Genomic DNA, 16,503 nt, shown 5'->3' on the forward strand with positions numbered 1-16,503 from the left:
TTGTCTATAGCGCTTTCGTTGTTTACACAACTTGTAGCGCCCCCCCCCGCGCCGTGGCCCCGCCCCCCGCAACACGAGGAGGCGTTTCTCTGCTACCGACCAGACTTGCCGGTGTGAACGCGATGCATCCTTTATAGAGCCGAGTAGAGCCAGACTTCTGAAGAAGAGCTGGCGTAAAATGGGCATATGGGATAGCTCCTGAAACCAAAGCCGACCCCAACTATAGAAAGGAAAGTCTTAAGCCTGGTCTTAAAAGTAGACAGGGTGTCAGCCTCGCTGACAGAAACTGGAAGTTTGTTCTACAATAGAGGAGAAACTCTAGGAACCACAGCTAAACCTGCAGCCTGAGAGCGAAGGCCTGTAACAGAAACTGTGAGCTGGTCCTGTGCAGAGTTTCTAATTCTTGTCTAACACTGGCATCACATGTGCTTACCTCTTTTTTTTTTTTTTTAATTTTTTTTATTTCTGTTTAGGCCTTCATCAGCTTGGACTTGTGCTTTTGTACTTTAAATAAATTAACTGTGAGCTGGTCCATACAAAGTTGGTCCCAACCAGAGATGGATTAATTTTAGATTTGATTATCACTTGTTGGTTGACTTCTGCAAACAGTGCTACGCCGTCACCCATCAGCATTGTTCGTCTTGTTGTGGATGTTCCCAGTGTAGTTTTGGCCCCAGCGCTGTGACAGGTCTCTGACAGACTAGACTATAAATGGGCAACTTGAACTGTGGTACAGAGGTGGAATTGATAGGAGCCAGGCCAAGTTCCATCTTGCCTTCCACTGATGAATGCTACAGTCACAGGGAAATAATGCCTCCCAGATGACCGTATCTGTTTATTATGCTGGTGTGCTCCTGCGCAGCCTAATTACAGTTGTGTAATCTATTTGAGTAACACAAACTTGTCTTTATTTCTCAATGTCAACAGATTTCAACATACTGCAAACAGCTTCAGCTACCTTCCAGAAATACCTAACATCCAAAGAGGAGAAAAGGTAAGATAACATTTTGACTTATTTTTGCATCTCGTGTGGTCGTCCTGTCTTTTGTGTTGACTCTTGAAATGGTGATGGAACTTGGTGCAATTTTTTTTGAACCTTTGAAACTCGGTGTACCAGTGTACGATGTTGAACAATAGCATCAGGCTTAAAGATGTACTGGTCGTTGTGTTTGAAGATGTATCTTTCCATTTCACTTTTTTTTAAAAATTTTATTGCTGCACATCCCCTCTGAGATAGGGGACATTACAAACATGATGTCTTAAAGAGAGAAGAGAGAACTACTGCTGTTGTAAAACAGTTTCTTGAAGGCGGTGGCTTCATTTTTTTTGATACTACTACTACTACTACTACTACTGGCATGGAGCACATTATCTGAATGGCAGTCAGTTGTGATTAAGGATAATGAAGCACAAGGTTTTAAGAAGACTCCATGGAATAAACAGGACTATCTGTTCTACTGCTCAATTACTTTAAAATTGTTTTGTAAACTGAACCAAGATTTTTATTGATTTATTTTTTGTTGTTGAACTTTCCAGTGGATTTCCTCGGGAAGTAAGGGGGAAAAAGATTAGAACGATGTGTGGAAAAGCGCTAAAAAGTCTCCAGCTGCATTTCTGTACAAGTGGTATGCACCAAAAACATTTTTCTACAGGGTATCCCAACTTAAATCAGCGTTTGAACTTTGCATGTGGATGAAAAGTGTATTTTTCACCACAAAAATGCGCTTTTGGTGAGAAAAAAAAACCCAAAACATGATATAGTCAAAGGCTGGTATGAGATTTTGACAGTATAACCTTAAGCAAAAGTACCAGTTTTTATGACAACAACAACGTAGAGCAAAAGCATAATAGATGGGCAGTGATTTTTTTGAATATTTAAAGTCTAGTTAAAAAGGGCAAATTTGAAGAATTAATGTAGCTGCTACGTCCTCCTCCTCTTTTTTGAAATTTGGTACCGTATTTTCCTCACTATAGTGCGCACTGCGGTGTCAATGAGTGGTCCATTTTTGAACTTTTGTCATATATAAGGCGCAATGGACTATAAGACGCATTAAGCGAAACAAAACAGCCCCGTCTTTTCGGAGAATACTGCACCGACGTAAGCGTCAAGTATAAACGCCTCCACCGCTCACTCATGTCCGTGCACACAGGCCTGCACGACTATAACTAAGCCTTAATGCTGCAAGCAGTGCGGCTTTGTAGTTTACTAAAGTCGTACTAAAACATTACAACTTCTTACATATATAAGGCGCTCTCTGGAATATAAGGCGCACTGTTGTTTTTTGACAAAATTGAAGGCTTTTAAGTGCGCCTTATAGTCCGGAAAATACGGTAGTTGGTGACTTCTGTCAGTAGTGATTTGCACCTTTACTGCTAGAATATATGCATCCCCTCTGCGTGTTGATCCGTTGGTCTGGGGAAAATGAAAGAATAAAAGCATCCCTACTTTGCAGAATTGGCAGTAGCACACGTTTCTGTACCTGCAGCCTAAGTTCCAATAAAGGTGTTTTCAGCAGCAGGACGTCAGTTGAGTAGACTTTAATGCTTTTTTTTTTTTTTGCATTTGAGCAGTATCTTGTGCTTTATTTATTAGCCCTGTGCAAGTTAGCCTTATGTTTGGCGCAGTGGCTGGTAGGTGAAGAATAATCAAACAATTACCAACAAGTTTGAAGAGTATTTCGAGCTTGAAACGCTCATCCCCGAAATATGGAATCACAATTCAATTGGTTTTATTTAAAAACAAAAAACGCAACCACTACTAAACTATTTTACTACTTTTACTATTTTGTACTTTATAAGCCTCATTTTTATTTATTGAGTCAGTTTTTAAGGACGTGTGCTGTAATTTTAAACTAGGCCTAAACGAGCTCCGAGTGAAGCTGCTGCTCCTCCGAATTGACAGAAGTCATCCGAGGTGGTCAGGGCATCTGATTCGGATGCCTCCTGGGCGCCTTACTTTGGAGGCTTTCCAGGCACGCCTCACTGGGAAGAGACTCCGGGGCAGACCCAGAACTCGCTGGAGGGATTATGTATCCTCTCTGCCCTGGGAATGCCTTGGGATTCCCCAGCAAGAGCTGGAGAGTGTTGTGTTGCTGGGGAAAGGGATCTCTGGGTTTCCCTTCTTGATGTTTTTTTAGTTTTGTGGTCCCTGTGGCCTTACAATGGATAATCAATATAAGATTTGGCTTAGAAGAAAATAATTTTAGGTGATCAGTGTCTAGATGGCCCTGTTCTATATATATTGTAATGTGATATACACATTTGTCATAATTCACAAGCTTAAAAAGACTTCCTGCTGTCCTTTGAGTGATGACACTGTAGACACCTCTATATGGCTCTGATTAGCTGTTTATATCTACTAATGTGCTTTCAAACATGCAACAGGGACAGCCTTTGGAGTTGGTCTATCCATGAAAATCGTAGCGACCCGTTTTTCCATCTTTCACCTTTTGCTTCTTCCATCTTTTCTCAAGTACTGAGCTGGTGGTTTATTGAAAATGACATGATTTCAGGCACAAATGTTAACACCGAGTTGGTGTTGCGACAAATACGGTTTCTGTCAGGTTTTTACGAAGGTTGCTCAAAGAAAAGTTGTGTCCAGGAATAAGCTATTAGAAGCCTTTCCCTGTAATGCACGAGTGTTAAATGCTGTGAATGGGGTCCTTTCCTGAGGGACCTTTAATGAAATGGGTTTGTTCTGTTTCAGGAAATGAGGACTCTCAAGCCAAGTTTCTCCTCAATGCATCTCCAATCCAGGAAGGCCATTGTAATTTTCTCCCTTAGCGCCTGTTAAGCCTTTGACCTATAGCACTCATGGGAGTAATCACGCTTTAATTACATCTTCTTAGTCACTTGAGGACAATCTGTGCAATAAGATGGTTTCTTGTAGTAAATGGGCTAACTCTACCTACCAATCTGGGCCCGGTGAATTCTGTTTCCCTGCAATTTAGAAACCGGGTAGAATTTGTCTGTAGCTTTAACCCTACTTATCTTTTACTGTTTGCATTTAGTCTTCAAAACAAACCTGATAAAGCAGGCTCCCATTTTTACCCATCTTGGGTCAGACTGAGCTCAAAACAACTGTGAAAAGTTCTCTGCAATCATCATTATTATTCCAAGTGAGAGGTATGCACCACAGAACTGGCTCTGCTATGCGACTCTGGCTCACACAGTTTGGCATTCCGAGCTAAAAGCAAACCAAACTGATATTAACCTCAATACTGTCTTCATATTTTCTCCATATTTGGAAATGTTTACCTCCTCGTGATGGTTGACAGAGGTTGGAAGAGGGGATGTGAGTCATTTCAGCTGCACAAGGCTTTCAAGGGGTGAGAGAAGTCTTCCAAGTGACTACCATTTAGTAAAGCTCGCAGCTCTTTGTGCTTCAGTCATCTGTGAGTATCTTTTGTGTTCAATTTGTAACATGAGTTTAAGGAGGTTAAAAAGCTCGATTCATCCGTGTCTCTCTCTCGCTCTTTTTTTCGTTTTCCAAAACAGTGCAGGTTAGTTTGCTTTTTGGAGGGAGCTGTCACTATTTGTTGCTGCTTGATGGAAGGTTTGAGCAGTGTCAGGGAGGTGTCACTGTTATTTCTCCCCTTGCATTATGCGCCCCACGGAAAGTCTGGAGAAGACAGGCAATTGGTTGTGATTGTTTCACCGGCTCCGACAAAAATATTCCGGAAAAGTGTTCTTCCTAAAATTGAGACTTGCTCAGCACTTCAGCGAGATGATATTCACTTTAACCACAGAGGGGGAAATTGTCATGCTGCTAATTGTCACGAGTGTGAGGTCAGAGGAGGAGAACAGCTCAAGGATCTGACTGAAATAAACACATTTTAGAGTTCTGCTTGTTAAATAATCTAACTTTTTTTTTTCCTTTTTCTCCTGCTGACTGTAGCAGTGATGTGACACAGTTATAGAATTACTTTTTAACTGAAATTGCTCTCTTAATCAACAAACTTTAAGACTTTTTTCCTCTGTTTTCAGATATCTAAAGTAACTCAAATTTTTGAAGTGCCAGTGCAGCTACTGCTCAAAACTTCAACAAAAATCAACGTTTTTATTTAGGACTTTCTTTTGTAATAACCTGAACTGACAACATGCCAAACGTTTGACGTATAAACTATATAAGAAGTGTAAAAAGAATGGAGATCATAAGAAATGTTAAAGCTGCTACTAGTGGCTCATTAGAGAAACTATAGTAACCACACACGCGTTTGTTACTTTGAGACTAGAAAGCCTCAAACGAGCGGTCACTGTGCAGAAACTTTAGGTTGTATTGGAAAAGAGAATCCTGAACCATAAGTAGTAAAAGACTGATGGTCACACATTGTTTTTTGTGTTTCTGCAATGTTTTATGTAGAAGATATGACAAGTTTAAAAATACCCCTCACGTCCAGTTTTAAAAAGAATATTCTCCGATATAATGGAAGTTTATGGGAGCTTGGGTGTGTGCTTTCTGTATTCTGGAGCGATTTGAGAGAAAGCTGTAAGCCCTAAGCTTTTGCAAAAACTATTATAACAATGATTTCATTGTTTAGTAATTGATAATTAAAAAAATAAATTGTACTTTTGGACTGAATGGGCTCAGCTGTGGAACTTGTTGCATTTGTGAGAGACATTTCATCAACATAAAATTTTGTTATATTTTAGTTTACTTTGTCCCTGCTATGTAGAATACTATCACAAGACATTATAAATAACAGAAATGGATAATTTTGTATGATAGTGAATTGAAACAATCTTCTTGAGTTTAAACGTGTTTTATCTCCAAACTGGTGCTGGAAAAGTTTTAAAATTGACCTTGAAAATGCTGGAAAAGTGCTTGAATTTTACACTGGGAAAAGTGCACGAACCCTGAACCTATGTAAAGAACTGTTTTTTTACAACCTTTGGTAAACCTCATTAACTGCTTTTCATGTGTGTGTGTGTGTGTGTGTGTGTGAGACTGAAGAATTCTCTAGTCACGTTCTTCATTATTGAGCAACAACATGACTTCACCTGCTTAATTTACCACCAAATCAAATCCAAGATTTGGACTATTTAACACCTATACAGATGCTTTGTCTTGAATGGCGCCGAGATTTTAGCAGCAGATTCTTCAATTCCTGACTGGAAGTCATTGCAGATTTTTCTTGTTCCAGCACATCCCCCAGCTCCGTCTTACAGATAAGCTGTCTGCCCTCGGAGCGAGCTCGCCAATGCTGACAAGGCAAACGGCAGATGAAGTTTCAGATGATTATTTTAATACATTAGTTCATCGTTTGACCAGAACAGAGCAATACAACTGCCCATTTACTGCAAAGGGTCAGTTACCTACAGTGTAATCAAGGTGGCTACATGAAAACATCTTGGGCTATTAACTGATCTATTGTCTCTTTGCTGTGAAGCCATAAAACTCAGCATGTTAGCAGTGGTTTCGTAAGCGTTCTAACTGTGACATTAAGGTCAAAGTCCCGCTGCGCAGCTGAAACATCCATGACTGCGTCTCACCTCAGGGAACAGAAACGTCCTCAAGAACTGTTTGTACTATCTGCAGCTACTTTTCTGAAAGTTTTCAAAGATAAAGTTGATTCGACAGAAATCCGTGCTCAGAGGTGCCATTTTCTCATCAAAGTGTAGTTTGCTTTGGTCCTTAGCCATAAACAAAAGTTATTATTCGGGTTTAGTGTGCTTCTGTTTGTAGCTCCTGTTAAATAGAATCTTTAAATATTAGATTCTGATTCTTAATGTCACAATGTTAAATGATCAGTTTAAATTATTTCAGTACAAAGCAATATTAATTTTAGAATACTTTTAATGTTCAGTATGCAAAGACGGAGTAAATACATCATGTTCATGCTGGTGTCAGGCTGAGATGCTGAGTCCCAAGTGATTCTAGAAACAATCTGATCTGTAACACGGGTATTGGTGGTATTCCTAGTTTAGCAAGCCTTATCCAGCCTTTATAATTGAATTGTTACATTTGAACTGCAATGTAAGGGTTGTATTTATTAAAGAAAAGAATAGTTTTCTTTCCCGTGGCTCCACATAAATGAACTTGAACAGTTAATTTGTTCAGAAACTCTAGCTGCTCAATCATTTTGGTCAAACCTTGAAAATAATCGTTTACGCGGTCTCATGCGACGTTGACTGCCATCTTGATTTTGTTGTCTCTAAAAGTTGAGTTGTAGATGTTACATACTGAGTTTCATTACTGTCTGTTCAGCGGTTCGTGAGATATTTTGGTACCAGACAAACTGGGTTGACTTTACCAGTTAAAGTCAAACATACCGTTAGAGCTCAGAGGATGTGTATTGAAGGACTCTCAGCTACTAACACGTGAAAATTTAGCTCAATTTCTGTAAAATTGCCTGACTTATGACCTCTTAGTGTTTTCAAAGGTCAGGAAAAACGTTGGAACAGGCTTGGATTTTTTCAAGCTCTGGATGCGTCATGTCGACTCAGCACAATGTGGTGCTGCTTTAAGTCAAATGCACCTATTGATAAGCTGCTGGATAAACGGTACCACAGAGGTCTCCAGAAGGTTCTGTGAAACACTGATTGTTGGGGTTTGTCTTCATTGACCTTTAAGTGAAAACTATGTAACTTTGGAAAAACAGATGTTTCAAAAAAAACAAAAAAAAACTCAGGCGCCAATACACCTCCTCCTCCTCCCAACGAGATCATTGTTTGGACCACTGTGGCAAACACTGGATCACTTTCAGTTTTCTCCAGAGCCCAGCAGCTACTAGAATTTACTAGATAAACAACAACTGGTATAATTTTGTATAAAGTAATACCATTTTTGTTTATTTTTTATTTCCAAATGAAGGACACAAAGTACCAAAGGTATTAGTTGTAGGTCCGTGTCCACAGAAAGTATACTGACTGTGGAGCTACAATTTCACCGCCTTTCTGCAGTTATTTATGTAGAGACCTTGTATCATCCTGTAGCAGACAGAATGGCGAAAACGAAAGCAGGTTTTTTTTTTTTTTTTTTCTTTTTACTTTTTATAGCACTTGATTTTGGCAAGCTGGAGCTAAGTGTGCATCTCATGTCTGTTTAAAATGGCAAAACTGAACACAGAAGAGCAGCTTCGTGATATGAGTTTTGCTTTAATAAAATGTACAAGGTCTGGTTTGAAGGGTAATTTATGATTAACAGCGGCAAATGTTAGAAAAGCGAAAGAAAACCGCTAATGTAGAAAAGTTATAAAACATTGAATACCTTACCTGCTGTACATAGCTTTTTGAACAGCCTCAGTTTGGAGAAATGATTTATTCTGAGTGAATTGATGAGCTAATGGCTAGTCTGACCTCTTTTAAGTCTCAGCTAAGAGGCTCAACAACCCCCTCTGATTCAAACCATGCAGTTTATGCAAATGCTGTTATTTACACTTTTACATTGATATGGATTTTGAATTATGTGTTGTTGTTTTTTCTGAAATATCACAAAGCATTGAAATATTAACAGTAGTGTAAATGTTTATGAGACAGGTTTTGCACGAACTGCTATGAAATTGTGGCGATTGGAACCATTTTGACAGAAATCCATATTTGTCCTGGCGTTTAGACTAGCTGTTCGCTCGTCAAGTCTGGTCAGAATTAAACTTCGCTTCACCAAACTGTGGTCATTAAAAAAGTTATCTACAACAGATAAGCTGTTTATTCTTTATAACCTTATTAACTGTTCAGAGTGGCCAAAATATCCCATTAAGTTTGGTTCTTCTTAATCCATCCTGTCTGCTTGTGTTTCTGCCACATAATGGTTTAGCATTTCCCAATTTTATACAGTTGTTGCTTTTCTAGTAGTTGTTGAGGAAACGGGCAGATGTGTGTGAGGGATGGAAGGAGTCTGTGGAACAAAAAGAAACCTTGTTGAAGATGTTTGTTAGAATTCACAACTAATGAAGTTTGGGTAGAAGACACTCTGATACGCACTTCATTGATAGTTGTCTCTGATAGTTGTCTCTGAGCCTGTCAGGAACAGATTTATGAAATGTTCAAGACTCCTAGATAAATATTTAACCCCCAGAGTAGATAAAAGCCATTGTAGCTACAACCACAGTATCAACACCGTGGTTGTCAAATCCTGTGTTTTGAGACAGTTCAGTGATTTTTACTGGTTTAAGATTCGGCGACAAACACTGATTGCAGCTAAACATCAGTCTCTGGTGCTTTCTCCAAAGCTCTTAAACGGACTTAATCTGGTCTCGCTCGACTCCAAGTGTCCTTAATTTCCGTTTGCTGGCGTGAGCAGATCGGAGGAGATTGTGTGTTTTCAACACAAGTCTTCCAAATGAATCTCGTCAATAAATTAGGGCACGATTAACAAGAGCAATTACACCGAAGAGCCAGCTGAGCTGAGGAGAATCAAGCTAAAGTGGAGATTATCTCTCTTATTAAGGAGAATCACTTTAAGGGTTTGATTACTTTCTGTTTGTGTGCTAAACTCTTGTTTACTTTACAAGTAATGATGCCTCCCTAACGGCTATTATTCTGCTCAGCTGAAACTTTCAGACTACAGATCAAACACTGAGATGTGAGTTTTGAAGCCTTAATTTCTTCTTGTGCCAACAATCTCTTCAGTTTTGACATTTTTAACGATAAAATAAAAAATAGATGTATTTATGAATAACTTTAAGGATTATTTCTGTTTTATAATTTGATATCTGCTCAGTACATTTAAATTTTCCTTTCCTTTCGAAGTTAAAATGTTGTGCTTAGTTATACCAAACAGGTTGGGTCAAACAATTTCAGTCAGTATTTTCCAGTGGATTTTAAAGCTTTGGGCACTTCGTTTATTGTTGCAGCCATTGTTGTTGGAACCGGAATCATGAGCTGTTTTAAAGGTCTTTGGCATTTTGAAACAAGTTCTTGAAATACCTGCATTTATTCTTTCTTTTCCCAATATGGAAACAGGACCAGGATGTTCTCTGTGATGTTTGGGATAAACTTTACATATGAGCTGCTGTCAGATTTGTGATGAATTCATGGAACGTTTAACCTCATGACTGAAGGATTTGGTTCTTATTTCATAACAATAAAACCTTTGCGTATTTCATGCCAAATGTTTATAGAGAAGCTTTTGTTCTTGTTGTGAAGTGAGTATTATCTTCGTCGTTCCATCAGTTCCTCAGACGTGGTCACATGTCATTTAAACCCATATAAAAACAAAATGAAGCCGACTGTGTCCCCTTTGTACGTCAGAATCTGATTGCATGTGTTATTTTGCTTTATTTAGTTTCATTTGCCAAGTTCTAGTTCGTAAAGAATTTAGTTTTAAAACTTTGCAAAGTTTCTAAATGTGAACTCCAGTTTTTAGGCATAGCTTTGATAAGATGAGCTTAAGAACGGGGGATTATTTCTGAAGCATTTCTGAGCTGCATTTGATTCCAATTATGGTTATTTTCTTTTTGGTTTAGTAGCCAGTATCACTGTTTTGAATTAGTTTAACAGATTTGTCCTCCAGTGTTTTTTTTTTTTCTTCCAAAAATTCCCATATTCAAAGCATGCCTGTATATGTTTTCATAGCTAATGATTTCCCACTTTCTTGCTCAGGAGCGAAACCTAAAACGTCAAAAGGAGAACCTGCCAAATGTCCAGTTCTTCAGTATTTATTCATTTCCCTCCTTTTTGTTGAAATGATGTTAAAGTTCCTCAAAAGGTTCATCAAAGAATTCCTGTTTCATAAAATTTGTGTGTGTGTTGAGACCAGTTAGTGTCACTATTTCTTTTCCACACTGTAATATTTCTGTCTTCACTGTTCGTCAGGCTGATGGTTACTGGTTAACACCAATGGTCTTTAACAATGTCATCACGCTAACAGATCCACTGAGCGGAGTGATTGTGTGCCAGAGTGACATTTTCTCTGTGCCCCTATCATTTAGGATCAGAAGCCACCTAATGATTAATGTTAGATTAGACAGAAGCATGCAGCTAATGAAACTCTTTTTCACAAAGTGACTGATCCACTCGCTTGGCATGGAGTGACAGATGCAGCCCCGAAAGGCCGTCAAATTACTGGAGCATGGTGTTGGCAAAACACAGAGATATTAATGATGTGCTGAAACATTAGAACTGCAAAACATAAATCACAGGAATGATGAAAGCCTGGAACATTTTTGTTTTGATTTTAAATGGAGACATGTCATAAAACCAATTGGGAGCATTTATTTAAATAACAAATCAAATGCTGTATATTTTATTTTTTTATATTTTTGTACTTAAAAGTGCATTAATGTGACCTTTTTATTATTTAAAGTCCTACAAGGAGGCATGCTATAGTAGGAAATGTTGTAATTTAAATCAAATCATTGTTATCCTGGTATCTTCACTTTCACTTTACTATTGAAGAGATTTATTATATTTTTAAAAACAGACCAGAAGTACATTTGACTGCAAAAATACCCCTCCCCGCATCGTTAGTATCCTCGCCGTTTTGTTGCCTGACAACCTGGGATTTAAAAAGGGTTATGTTTTTATTTCACAGTACATAAATCTCACTTTAAAAATGCAAAATATATTTGTTGTGAAACAAACAGGACAACTAACTCAGAAAACCTGAGCATGCAGACTTATTCATCCCCCACTCAAAATCAGTATTTTGTAGAGTGTGTCTTCAGGTACGTCTCGATGATGTTGGTCCATCTCCCAATTGGAATCTTTGTCCATTCTTCATAACCAAACTGCTGCAGATATTTATTTATTTTTTTTAGATGAGTGCCGTTTGTGTTCAACAATCTTTAAATCAAACCAGAGGTTCTCAGTTGGAATCAAGTCTGGGTGTTGACTGGATTGTTCCTTAAACCACTGGAGCGTTGCTTTATCAGTGTGTTTAGGGTTATTGTCCTGCTGGAAGGTGAACCTCCATCCCAGTTTCAAACCTCTAGAACAGGTTTCCCTCAAGAACTTTTCTGTATTTTGCTCCATCCATCTTTCCTTCAACTGACCAGTTTCTCAGTCCCTGCTGATTGGAAAACATCCCCACAGCGTGATGCTGCCACCACCGTGCTTCACTGTGGGGATGGTGTTTTCACCATGAGAAGTCTTAGATTTGTGCCAGACATGGTGTTGTATCAGTTTCTATGTTTGGGAAGCCTTCAATATAACTTTTAGCAAATTCCAAACAGTCTGCCTTAATGTTTCTTCAAGTTACAACCTTTGGCCACTCTTCCACAAAGCCCAGCTCTGTTCAGCTTATAGGAGCCCTACGGACAGATCCTCCCGTCTCTGCAGAAAAGCTGCCTAACCAGCACTCTGAGTTTTAGTGGATAACCCTTTCTTAACAGGTTTGCCATGACGGCATCATCTTTTTATTTTCTAATAATGAATTTAATGCTACTCTGTGTGGTGTTCAGGATTTAACACATTCCTTGGTCTTCATGTTGTCTCTTGCCCAGAATACTGAAAGGTGTTGAATTGATGCTGATTCTATCAAAACAGGTGTTTATATACTGAGATTCTCCGACTCTCAGACTCTCAGAAGTTAAATGAGTCCCTCCTCCTCATTTAACTTCATTAATCTGAAGTATTTTGTGTAAATTCATTATTTATCATTTAAATTCCAGTTTGTGAGACGACAACAAGAAAAAAGAATGATAAAAGGAGGTGAAAACTTTTGAAACCCACTGTAAAATTAGATGTTTGAAGAACATCAAGTTTTGACGTAGTATAATCTGACGTTTTCAGTTCATTTTTTGTGGAGACAATTTGAACTTGTTCTAGTTTTTTTTTTCTTTCTTTTTTTAAGTGATGCTTAATTGACTAGCCAGAGTTTCAATTTGACACTACACCAGGTGCAACACAAATCAAAATTTTAACAGCTCAATTGCTGCTGTGACTGTGGTGTCAGCAGCAGAAATTTCCCCCCATCAGTCTTTGAAAGAGCTATGCTAACAGAGCTGCGTATATCAGTCTCCTGTGCATAATTCACGTGGCTCGTTGGCAGGATTAATTGCCAACAAGTCCCCTGTGGTCCAGGAATGCAATTACCTACTGACCCAAATCATTCTCTTGGCCTGAAGTCAGTGTCTGTGCTCTGGCAGCGTTACACCTCAGACACAGTCTTCAACATAACCTCACACCAGGCCCTGGTGCAGCCATATATCAGGGCAGCAATTTTATGTTACTCTGATAAGCAGAGTGTATACAAAACAGAGACGTGACAGGGAAATTTTTACCCACAAGGCCATTTTTATTGCAGTAAGAGATTCAGCAAATATGTGATGGTATGTTCTGATTTTAGCTCAGGATTCAACTTTTTAAATTTTTTTTTTTATGTTTATCCTCTTTTCAGGAATGCTGGTACTTTGAATTTAGGTCCTATCTTTTGCAGGTTTTGTTTTACAGGCAGGTAGATCCCATGTTAGCTTTTCTACAGTTTTTGCAATATGTAAAATGTGGTGATTCCTCTTCTCCTCTTTGCTGTCATATTCCTGTCTCATAATGGCTTGAAGCTTGCTGCCATACTTTTGTCAGGGCTCGTTTCCTTCATCCTGAACTGCATCATCTTTTGCCCCCTGTTCAGTCAGATAGACTCTGGCTACCATGACTTTGTGTGTTGCATTTGTAACTGTCAAAAGTCTAACACGTTTGTGTCCAAAGCCTGGTAGAAGACGATGTACAAAAAAAATCTATAATAATTGAGGTTGTCTGATTGGCATCCACTATAATGATAACAATCTTCAGAATTGAGGGCATCAAACGGTCAATTCATGAAGTGGATTTGCTTGTTTTTAAACTAATAAAACAATTTTTAATCTTGGAACACATTACTAGCTACTAGAGTTGTTAAAATAAAAACAGTGGCTTCTATTGATTTGGTGATTTAGGCCAAGGGTCTGATGTGGATCAGTACACGTTACCTGTGCTGAAGTTTATTGAAGGCTTGCTGTGAATGCAGTTTTAAGTGAAGGTATCCAGAGTTTGTCTCCAAAAGTAACATATTCTGTGTAACTTATTCAATATGAAAGGCGCTTGAAAAGTAAGAATTAAGGTTTTACAATTTTTCCTGGTAAATTCAATGTTTTAACTTTAAAAGTTAGCTTAAAATTCTGGACAACATTTTCAGATTTCCAGGTAAACTCTCCAACACTTGTACCTAAACAATCTCAAGCATTTAATCAGTCTTTTTTTTTTTTTTTTTTGTTCTGTTGTGGCATCTCAGGCATACCATATAGAGAAGATGGCTGCCTACATGTGCCATAACAGATTTAATCTACAATAAGGGTAGCTCAAGATGAGAATCCCAATTGCATGAATTATTTTATTGAATCAAGACTGAATCTGAATCTAGCATCAGAGTAGGGAAGCCAGATTTTTGTAATAGCAACCTGTTTGTGTGATCTTCAGTTATCAGGACGTTTAATCATTCTAATCAGTCTTGATCCGGATGGTTTATAGAAACCCAAAATGTGTTGTACATTAAACATAAACTCTTACAAAATGTAGCAAGTAAAGATTTTAATGATGAAGCTCATTTTGATGTTCTAATTTATAGTTCAGTGTATTTTATTGTTTTGTGCAGTCCATAGCAGAATGGAACTGCAAAATATCCAGCGAGCGTCTGCAAGTTATTTCTGTGTTTGTCATAAATGGTTATTAAGAGTTAAAAGTATAACAGAGTGGACAGGGACTTCCACATTCTGTTGGTTTGTGACAACAAACAAAGGGAAGCCTTTATTTCTACATTTGCATGCACCTAACCTGTTTGTCTATCAAGTTTAATACAGAAGAGGGCAAAGGTTATGATCTGGGTCTTAGTAAGTTGTCCCAGAATCTGATTTATTAATGGATTATCTAATTGCGTTTGTCGTGTGCATTATGGATCATGGCCCACCATGCAGCCACCCTCAGCACTGACTCATTACCTTTGCATTATATCCCACTTGCTTGTTATCAGAGCTTCGTGCTTGAAGGCTTGAGGAGGAACGCCATGAGTGAGAGGGACTTTGTCAGATTTGACGTCACTTGTGTTAATATCATATGGATTAAATGCATTAGAAACATTCCCTAATCTCCTAAATCCCTTCACTGGGCCAACTTTGAATTGTAGAAGCATAGAAGCATCACTTAAAGAAGAAGTTTACAAACCAAAGCCCTCAGTTTGTTGTTGCCCCTTTTTAGTGATTGCACTTAGTGGCCTAGGAAATAGTCTTTGTACATCTGACCTTTTTTTTTTTTCCTAATTATGAAATTTTTGACAATTACTATCATAGGAGAAGTCTTACCTAGTTTTGCATACTTGGACATAAAAATGATCAAATCCTTACCAAGTTCAAAAATGATTTAAATCAAACCTCAAGTGTACAAAAATGCACAGATTCCCCCATGCTTTTTTTAATTAAACAAAAGCCAAGCCAAATTAGAAAAGCTGTGTGTGAAAACCTCTGTGATCCAGCAGCTTGAAGAACCTCCTTTTAGCAGCAACAGCTTGAAATGGCTGCTTTCAGTTTGATTATATCAGTCTCACACATGGTTGTGGAGAAAATTGGGCCAAGTCATCTTGAGACATTGCTTCAGTTCATTGAGGTTTGCAGACATCGCTTTCTGCTCAGTTCTCTGAAGGTCCCACCACAGCATTTCAGTCAGGTTGAGGTCTGGACTTTGCCTGGACTATTGCAGGACCTTGATTCGGTTTTTTCTTTTTCCTAGTGTTCCATTGTAGATTTGCTGCTGTTTTTGGGAGAATTGTTGTCCTGTTTCATTACTCTGTTTGGGACAGATGGCCTCACATTTTACTCTATAATCCTTTATTATACGGAGGAGTTTGTGGACGACTCGGTCACTGCAAGATGCCTAGGTCTGCGGCTGCAAAACAAGGTGTTTGTGCTGATGTGCCATCTGGTTTTTTACCAAACATGGCGCTGTGTATTATGGGTAAAAACTTGACTTTGGGATCAAGTCTTGGGGTTCTATCGGTTATAACTTTACAAACCCAAATCATGCTGCCATAATTCTTTTTAGAGAGAAGAGGCAGCCTTCCCTAATAAGTCATACCTGGTCAGTGTTTTTCTAATTGTCTTGTCCTGAACATTAACCTTTTATAGGTCTCAGTTAGCAGATTGGGGTCTTAGATGGAGCTCTTGGTTGTTTTGCATTTCCTTTGAGCATTGCGCTGTCTGACCTAGGTGATTTTAGCACCAGCTTCATTGTGCAGACTGGAACTGTTTGAGTGTATTTTTTAAAATGTGGGAAGTGGCACTAAGTACCTCATACGTGTTGACAGTGAAAACACAGTTCACTGTGTACCAAATGTACATATTAGGTGTTCTTTCTAAACTATGAAAAGTTACAAATGGAGAGGAAAGGTGTAACTAAACATTCATTGCCTGTAGAAACAGAACACATTGATGCTTTATGTTACAGGTTAAGTCTTTCAACCTCTACAGAAACAACTGACATGATTCACTAAAGCACTCTTAAGTGCTGCAGCATGAAAGGGACAACACTTGGAAAGTGTTTTAAATGGCCTAAAACTGTGTGAGATAGGACAACAGCTCGTAAATATTTCCTTGTAGG

At 38.5% G+C, this 16,503-nt stretch overlaps 1 protein-coding gene across 6 annotated transcripts in view; it reads left to right on the forward strand.

Annotated features, from left to right (window-relative positions):
* The window catches only part of lpp (LIM domain containing preferred translocation partner in lipoma), a 193,850-nt gene that overhangs the window by 6,421 nt on the left and 170,926 nt on the right, over positions 1–16,503 (forward strand). For 5 of the 6 annotated variants that reach the window (XM_017423523.3, XM_017423525.3, XM_017423524.3 and 2 more), the window contains exon 2: positions 928–994. The gene's annotated coding sequence lies outside the window, so the exon portion shown is untranslated. Of the gene's footprint in view, positions 1–927; positions 995–4,309; positions 4,395–16,503 lie in introns of those variants that run through there. The other variant, XM_025007495.2, reaches the window with a different exon arrangement.

The sequence above is a fragment of the Kryptolebias marmoratus genome, linkage group LG24 (genome assembly GCF_001649575.2).
Source record: "Kryptolebias marmoratus isolate JLee-2015 linkage group LG24, ASM164957v2, whole genome shotgun sequence".
Lineage (NCBI taxonomy): Eukaryota > Metazoa > Chordata > Actinopteri > Cyprinodontiformes > Rivulidae > Kryptolebias > Kryptolebias marmoratus.